Source organism: Cebus imitator, unplaced genomic scaffold, assembly GCF_001604975.1.
Source record: "Cebus imitator isolate Cc_AM_T3 unplaced genomic scaffold, Cebus_imitator-1.0 Scaffold16, whole genome shotgun sequence".
Lineage (NCBI taxonomy): Eukaryota > Metazoa > Chordata > Mammalia > Primates > Cebidae > Cebus > Cebus imitator.
Window position 1 is genome coordinate 4213245 of NW_016107331.1, and position 7974 is coordinate 4221218.

Below are 7974 nucleotides of genomic sequence, written 5' to 3' on the forward strand. Positions count from 1 at the left end.
TCACTACCATTGTCTCATCTCAACTCCTGTGTGCTTTCCATCCTTCCCTGGATGAGGGCAAAGAGGAAGCCTATTTCTCCCACCATGTTCAAACTAAATTGAAGTAACCTGCTGCTTTGGAGCATGATATCTGGCTTGCCAGTGACTGTCCAAAGTCGCTAAGTAGCACAACCTGGAAGTGTGGGGCAGTTGATGCCTCAAATGGTGAATTTTGACCAGTAAGAAAGAGATAGGGAAATAGAAAGAAGCCACGGTATAATGAGTGCATATTTGTTTGCATAATATTGGTGAGAGCATGTTGTTGATGCTATTTGTTGTTGTTTAGAAGCTCAAGTATATTTAGAAGAATATACATCTACGTTGAGTAGACAGAAGGAAGGCTTGCTTTGGCTATGGTGGGTTGGCAGTCAATATTGATTTTAATCATCTGTGTTGTCTTCCTGTATGTTGAAAACTAGAAAGACTTTTTTAAAGGTACATTTCTAAGACTTTCTTGCCATGATGCTTTGCTATATAATTTAGGCTCCGCTGAAAGAGTCAAAAGATGCAAGTATGGAGACAGTAATTTTTCTGATTCTTTGACTGTTTTTGTTGGGAAGGACCATTTGGACACATTGAGGTTTTTATGCACTGCTGCAGTTTCTAGCCGCTAATTTTCATGAATATTGAGAGACAGCTGCAGTTTGTGGCGGTGGTTTTCTCCCTGTGTCACAGCTGTAGCAGTGCCCCTAGCATTCGCCATATAGGAGAAACTCAAAAAATGCTGACCGAATTGAACTGGATTTCACAGAACTTGGAAAGAAGAACAAAACAAAATTTATGCCGTAGTTCATAAATGCCAGAGTGGACATCATTTGCAGCCGATAACTGTATTAATCACATTTTGAGCCTTCCTTATTGGTGTATTTTGTTGTTTGTTTTTAACTACATATCATTGCTGAGAAAGAGAGTAAAACAGGGGTTGTGTGCTCCCTCACTGTTCAGAAGGGACTTTCCTCCTCTCCTGCAGGGCATACAAGTCTCCTCTCTTCTGGAGAGGTCGGGGCTGAGTGCTGGCAGTTGGTGCTCCTGACAAGGCATCAAATCCGTGCTGATTCAGCACACAAACCACTCCCTGACACTGACGGGGACTACTTAGTCTTTCTATCTCTTTCTCATCCACTCTTCTGTTCATGTGGCCCCTTGTTCTCTCACTCAGTGCATCATTTTTCTAGTCCTGGAGAGCAGCAAATTCCCTCTGCAGTCATGCATCTGGATCTCTTCACCTGCTGTTAGACTGGAAGGCTGATGAAGTGAATATCTTAGCTTTCCTTCATAGGCTCTGCATGGGTGACTTGTATCTGTCTTTAAGAACTTAGGAGAGAAAGCCCTCAAGATGTGAATGAACAAAATGATTGGTATTTGGTAGAAAAGACACAAACTATAATTCAAAATATTATCTTACCACAATGTGAATTGCTGTATTGTTTGTGAGTTGGCAAAAAATAATTTGAGAACTGTTAAAATATGTAACTTCACTTAACTAGATCCATTAGGAAATATTTCAGTCAAAGCTGGTCTGAAATATTGGTCTGTTTTAAAATTTGTGGCCCTTCACAGGTTCCACTAAAACAGGTTACACTCATCTCTACTTAACAACCGTTTATTTAGAGTGCTAGGGACAAGTTGCAGTCTTGGAAATTTATCTTATGGCTCCAATTTCTTTACGCATTTACCAAGACTAACTCATATTAAATCACCCAATAAAACCTGAACAAGCATCAACAACATTTTCTCCTTACACAATTTGCTTTCTATTGAAGCCTACATGAAGAGGAGAAGCTCAATTATCTTAAGATAAAAATGTTAGATTAGGTGAAACTCTGCATATTTGCTAGCCATCTGGTTCAGTCACAAACTCCCCAGGAATCCTGAACATATTTGCAACTGAAAAGAATCTGAACTTGAATGACTTTTAAATTGGGACATAAAATGTGGTGACTCAAACTAGGCACAGATACTTTATAAAGGGCCAATGAATAGATTTATTTTGAGTCTTATGCGCTTTAGTGTTCTTTTCTTCAAATATAACTAAAAGGGTGCAAATATTTGTGAATAATTGAATAAAAACTCTTTTTCCCACCTGTAAAATGTATTTTAAATTCATCCAAAGAGTCTTCTGCTCCAAGTTTAGCCAGAAAGAAGCAAAAACAAAAACAAAATCAAAAACAAAAATTGGATTGTGTATAATCCTCATTTGCCAGTTTGCAGGGAAATAGTAGGTAAGTTCCTTATGCAAAGAAAACTTTTATAAAGGAAACTCAAGGTGTTTTATGATTAGTCTGGAGATGACAAAATAACAAACCTAATTTTTGTTTGTGGAATTATTTTCACAATCACATAAGAAACACCTCTTCAGCTATCAAGCTGCAGCCTGATGGAAAGTCTACAGTGAGTAGTGTAAATGGGAGCACACGCTGCTGGAACTCTGAAGGAAGCAGAGAACTGTGTACAGTATTTGATCTCAAGAAACTTGTGGTGTTTCTGTCAAAGGTGTTTGAACCAGAACAACTCCATCTTGAATGAAATAAGGCTGAGACCTACTAGGCTGCATTCCCAGATGTTTAGGCATTCTTAGTCACAAAATGAGATAGGAGCTCAGCACAAGATACAGGTATCCTTGCTGATAAGACAGGTTGCAGTGAAGAAGCTGGTCAAAACTTACCAGAACCAAGACAGCAACCAGACTGATCTCTGGTTGTCCTCAGGGCTACAATTTCACCAGTGCCATGACAGTTTACAAATGCCATGGCGACATCAGGAAGTTACTCCATATGGTCTAAAAAGGGGAGGCATGAATAATCCACCCTTTGTTTAGCATGTAATGAAGAAATAACCATAAAAATGGGCAACCAGTAGCCTCCGGTCTGCTCTGCTATGCCTGTGGAGTAGCCATTCTTTTATTCCTTTACTTGCTTTCACTTTACTCTACGGATTCATCTCAAATTCTTTCTTTCGAGACAGCCAAGAACCCTCTTTTGGGGTCTGGATCGGGATCCCTTTCCAGTAATATTTCTATGTCACAGATGTCATGTATCAAAATGCAAGTCACCAACTCCTATGTCAGAATATAGTTGATCTTCAGTTAATAGTAGTATGTCTGGCAATCACCAATTTTAGATCTTATTAAAATCACTAGTAATAACCTTCCCCTCACCTCATTAATTACCCAAACTGCATTTACCTTCACTAAGGAACTGCAGACTATACCAACACAGGCCTCATGCTGTGTTCCAGGATTATCACTTAAAGAGAATTCAAACTTTTCAAGCATGTAATTGACAGTGAACAATTTTAAAATATTGACTCTAATTTTGAATCCTAGAGGGAGGATCTTAGATCAATGAAGAAAAGCTTCACTTGCTGCAAGAGGATTTGCTAAGCTAGGAAGAAAATATTTTCAGTTCAAATGTTACTGGTCTTGTATATTAAAAAAGTTTATCCAATGCAGAAAATTTCCAAAGGAGTAAGTGTAACTTGAAATTTACATTATGCTTTGTTTTGCAACTCAATAAATGTTTGTAAATTTACCATGGCTCAAATTTTGACTGTTGGGCAGGAACTATTTAAGTTGATCACCTTATTGAGGAAGGAATGCCTTGCTCTGTGCAGAGCACGGTATATGGTAGACTTAATGATACTTATTATAAGCTTCCAGGCTTGCGCAAAATTGCAATCTGATAGAATGTGTACAAAATTGCATCTGATCTGCTGTGATTGCAAAGGAAATCACAAATAATGAAAGTGATAATGATGAAGAAGATGATGATAATAATGATTGATGATTGCTGATGAAAATAACATTATCAAACACTATGTGCCAAGCACTCTTAGAAGCATTTACAAACACTAATGAGTTTAATCAGCAAATAATCTTAACCAATGAGGTAAATGCTGAGATGAGCTAGTTTCTCTCTGAATCTCTGGCACTGGTAATAGCATTGCTAATAAATAAGAGATTAGGGTTAGCTAAAATGTCTAGGCACTTCCTGGAGAAGCTCAACCTTGATGGAGCCCATAGTGGGTGGCTGTTTTAGCAAGGAGCATGCCCATCCGGCTCTGGTGACATTAAAGCTGGAGATTAATTGTGGCCACCTCATAGCAGAGGTAATAAAGCTCCACTGGGGTGTATCATAGCTTCTTTAGTTCCCTTCTATCTAATCATTCACTTTATAATAAAAAACTCAGGCAGTTCTCTAGAAAAGTACTATTTCCTTGGGGAGGTAGGGAAATGTGTGTTGCATGTTTTGAGTTGTCACAATGATTGGAATTTGGTTATCACTGGCAATGAGCAATTAGAGGAGTGGGGGATGTTAAAGTGTCCTGGAAGCTAAGATAGTCTCATATGGTAAATAATCATTTTATCCAAAATGTTCGTGGCTCCCCTTTGAGAAACAATGATGATGATTCAGGATCTAGGTTGACTTTTACAGTGGCAGAACTGGAATAGGAAATGATATAGTAAGGAAAAAATTATAGAGTCAAGTCTGGAATATTTCCCCCAATTTTTAAAAAAATTGTTAAGCTGCAATGAGAATATACTAGTATTGCAGTACATTTATTTGTTAAATAATTGTTCTGAATACATCTTTACTTTGGAAGTTTTAGAAGTAGGAGGGAAATGTATTTGATGAATATATTGAATGAATTTCCTTCCAGGAATATAATTATTATTTTGATACAGAGTCTTACTCTGTCACCCAGGCTGGAGTGCAGTGGCTCAATCTCGGCTTACTGCAACCTCCACCTCCTGGGTTCAAGTGTTTCTCATTCCTCAGCCTCCTGAGTAGCTAGGATTATAGGCATGCACCACCAGGCCCCGCTGAAATTTTGCATATTTAGTGGAGATGGTGTTTCGACATGTTGCCCAGATTGCTCTTGAACGCCTGAGCTTGGGTAACCTGCCCGCTGCGGCCTCCCAATGAGCTAGAATTATAGGTATGAGCTACCACGCCTGGCCCTCAGGCACATTAATTGATTGTGCATAGTACAGATCATACAGACGACACATATTTTAAAATTGCTATTTTGATTACTTGCATTAGAATGGAGTCTTTCAGAGCCTCAAATCTATAGTGTATACTTATAAATTCTGGAGTTCTTTAAGGCTTCTGTATGTAAAACACCATTAAATATTTACCTCTCTTTAAATATTGAAAGAAATAAGCCTAAATTATATTTCCAGTGTTCTATTTATCTTTGCATTATTCCAAACAAAATTGGAGGGAATTTGTTTATATTACATGTCAAAACTGTCTTGTGAAGTGATGCTTTAGCTGATATTACAGAAAATGATAAGCCCAAGTGTGACTCTTTGGTATGCTAAGTACTTTGAACTAAAGGAGATTAGAAGGCCTCAGAAGCAGCCTCAGAAGCAAAGTCTCTCTCTGACCTCCTGCCCTCCTGTCTCCCGCCCCTCTTTCTCACTTGAAGTGACTCATAGAAACTGGAATTTGTCTTCCTCTTCCCTAAAGCAAACCATAAAACCTCAAAAGGTCACTCTTTGCCTTCTCCCTCAACATTCTCATTCCAGCAGGGTCTTGCCCCATACCCAGGAGGAAGGAAAGCTTCACAGCCAGAAAAATCTGCACAGACAGGCCTTGTGGGTTTCCAGCCTTGATCCATTACCATTAGATTATACCCTCTGTCCAATCACATTTCTATATGGTTATCCTTTCTTTATCAAACCTAAGCATATAATAAGTTTACCCTGGGTCTTTGGATCTTCATTTCTGAAAGCTCCCATGTCACATAAAACTTTAATTAAATAAATGTGTTATGCTATTCCCTTGTTAACTTGTCTTTTGTTATAAGAGTGTCAGCCGTGATCCTTTACGATGGGCAAGGAAAGCTATTACACCTTTCTGCTCTTTCATTAATACGATGTAGGCATTTCTGTAAATGAGCTGTCGTAGAGACAGCTTTTCTCAGCGGACTTTCTACAGCATTAGGCTGCAGTCTTTAGGCACTTTAGGCTGCTTACCTGCCCAAGAGTTTTCAAGTTTCCAAAGTACATCCTGAACAGTGCTCTCCCTACCAAAACATCAAAACCCTAATGTCTGAAATTTCTTCTCTGACCCTTAGAATGAAGTCAGCTCTCAATGAATTTGTCATGTTTCATCAGATTTCTGTATCATTTTGGTGACAACTAACTATTGTTATATTATTAGTGCACCTTCCTAATTAATATTTATCCTTTTAAATTTGGTAAGAGACTTGCTTATTATCCTTTTCTTTAGAATTATTCTTCCCAGTGGAGAAGATATAAAATAAAACTTTATTTCTTATGCACAGGAGTATGCTTGTCGGAAGCCTCTGTGTCTTTAGCTACATGACTTTTCTTTGCGTACTCTAAAACTAGGGTAGGAGGGGCAGGCCCTAGTCCCCTGGTACCAATGCTGGGCGTTAACCTGTGCCTCTGTGTTCTCTGGGAGAGCCACAGAATTAAAAAATCCAGAGCATGGCTGAAGGAGTTAGGCTATCCCTCCTTAGTGGGATCATCCAACATTTAAGAAAGTTTATTATCAAATTTTCTGTTCATTTCTCTCACCTGCATCAGTGTGAGTTATAGCAGACTCCAATAGCTATACCATACCCACAGGTCAGTTTAATTAAACACTCGCTATATTAATTAATCAATCCTGGAAAATATAAAATGTATAAAACTATCTCTTTAAGAAAACTGTAAGTGATATTTCTAAAACTCTGGGTATGATGATCTAATTTTGATTAAAAACTATGATTTATTCAAATATATAATGGCAAATATATTGTAAAACAAAATTTGTGTCTTGTTCCTCCCTGGATATTTAGATTATGAATTATAAGTAATTTTCATTTTATTTTTGTGCTTATCTGAATTTTTCAATTTTTAAAATAAAAATGTATTCAGTTATAAGAAAATACTAATTTTCTTTTTTAAATTTAAAAATTTTATTATTTATTTACTATTATTATATTTTTCAATGGATGAGAGATCTCTAAGTTGCCCAGGCTAGCCTTGAAAGCATAGCCTCACCTTCTCAAGCACCAGGACAATTGACCTGAGCCACTGAGGCTCAAGAAAATACTAATTTTCAAACTACATTGATAGCACTATGCTAGCCCTTGAAGTGAGGTTGAAGGATTATTAAAATAACATTATATAGTCTATGCTTTTAGAAACTTATAATGTGGTTTATTTACCAAAGATACATGCAAACAAAAATTTAAATGATTATATATTAAAAGTTTAAATAGTAAAAAAAAAAACCAAACATGTTTTGAGGTAGCATGTAATAAATGATAATAAGTTTTATATCTTTAAATAATCTTATTTAATTATTACAAAATGAACCTTATGGTTTATTTTGATCCTCTTTGGTAGGGTGAGAAAACTGAGAACTTACTTGTAAATCTATATATAGATTACAACATAATAACAGCTAATATTTAGCTAATATTTGCGGAGTGCCTATGATGTGCCAGGAACCATTCCATGGTATTCCATGAGGTTAAGTATGGTGCATTGGTTAAGAGGGCAATTCCCTGAAGCTTCTGATTGACTTCAGTCTTCACTTTGCTCTTAAAGGAAGTCATGTGAGCTTGGGCAAGTCATTTATCCTGACTGAGCCTTCATTTCTTCATTTTGAAAACTAAAGCAATAATATCTGTCTTCCAGGGTGTTAAGTGGAGTAAATAAATTATTTACATAAAATACTTAGCACATATGTGATATTGTGTTAGCTATTACCACTATATATTAACTCATTCAAATTTTATAACAGCATCAGGCAAGCATTAATGATATCATTAATATTAATATTTCTACTTTTAGCCGGGCGCAGTGGCTCAAGCCTGTAATCCCAGCACTTTGGGAGGCCGAGGCGGGTGGATCACGAGGTCAAGAGATCGAGACCATCCTGGTCAACATGGTGAAACCCCGTCTCTACTAAA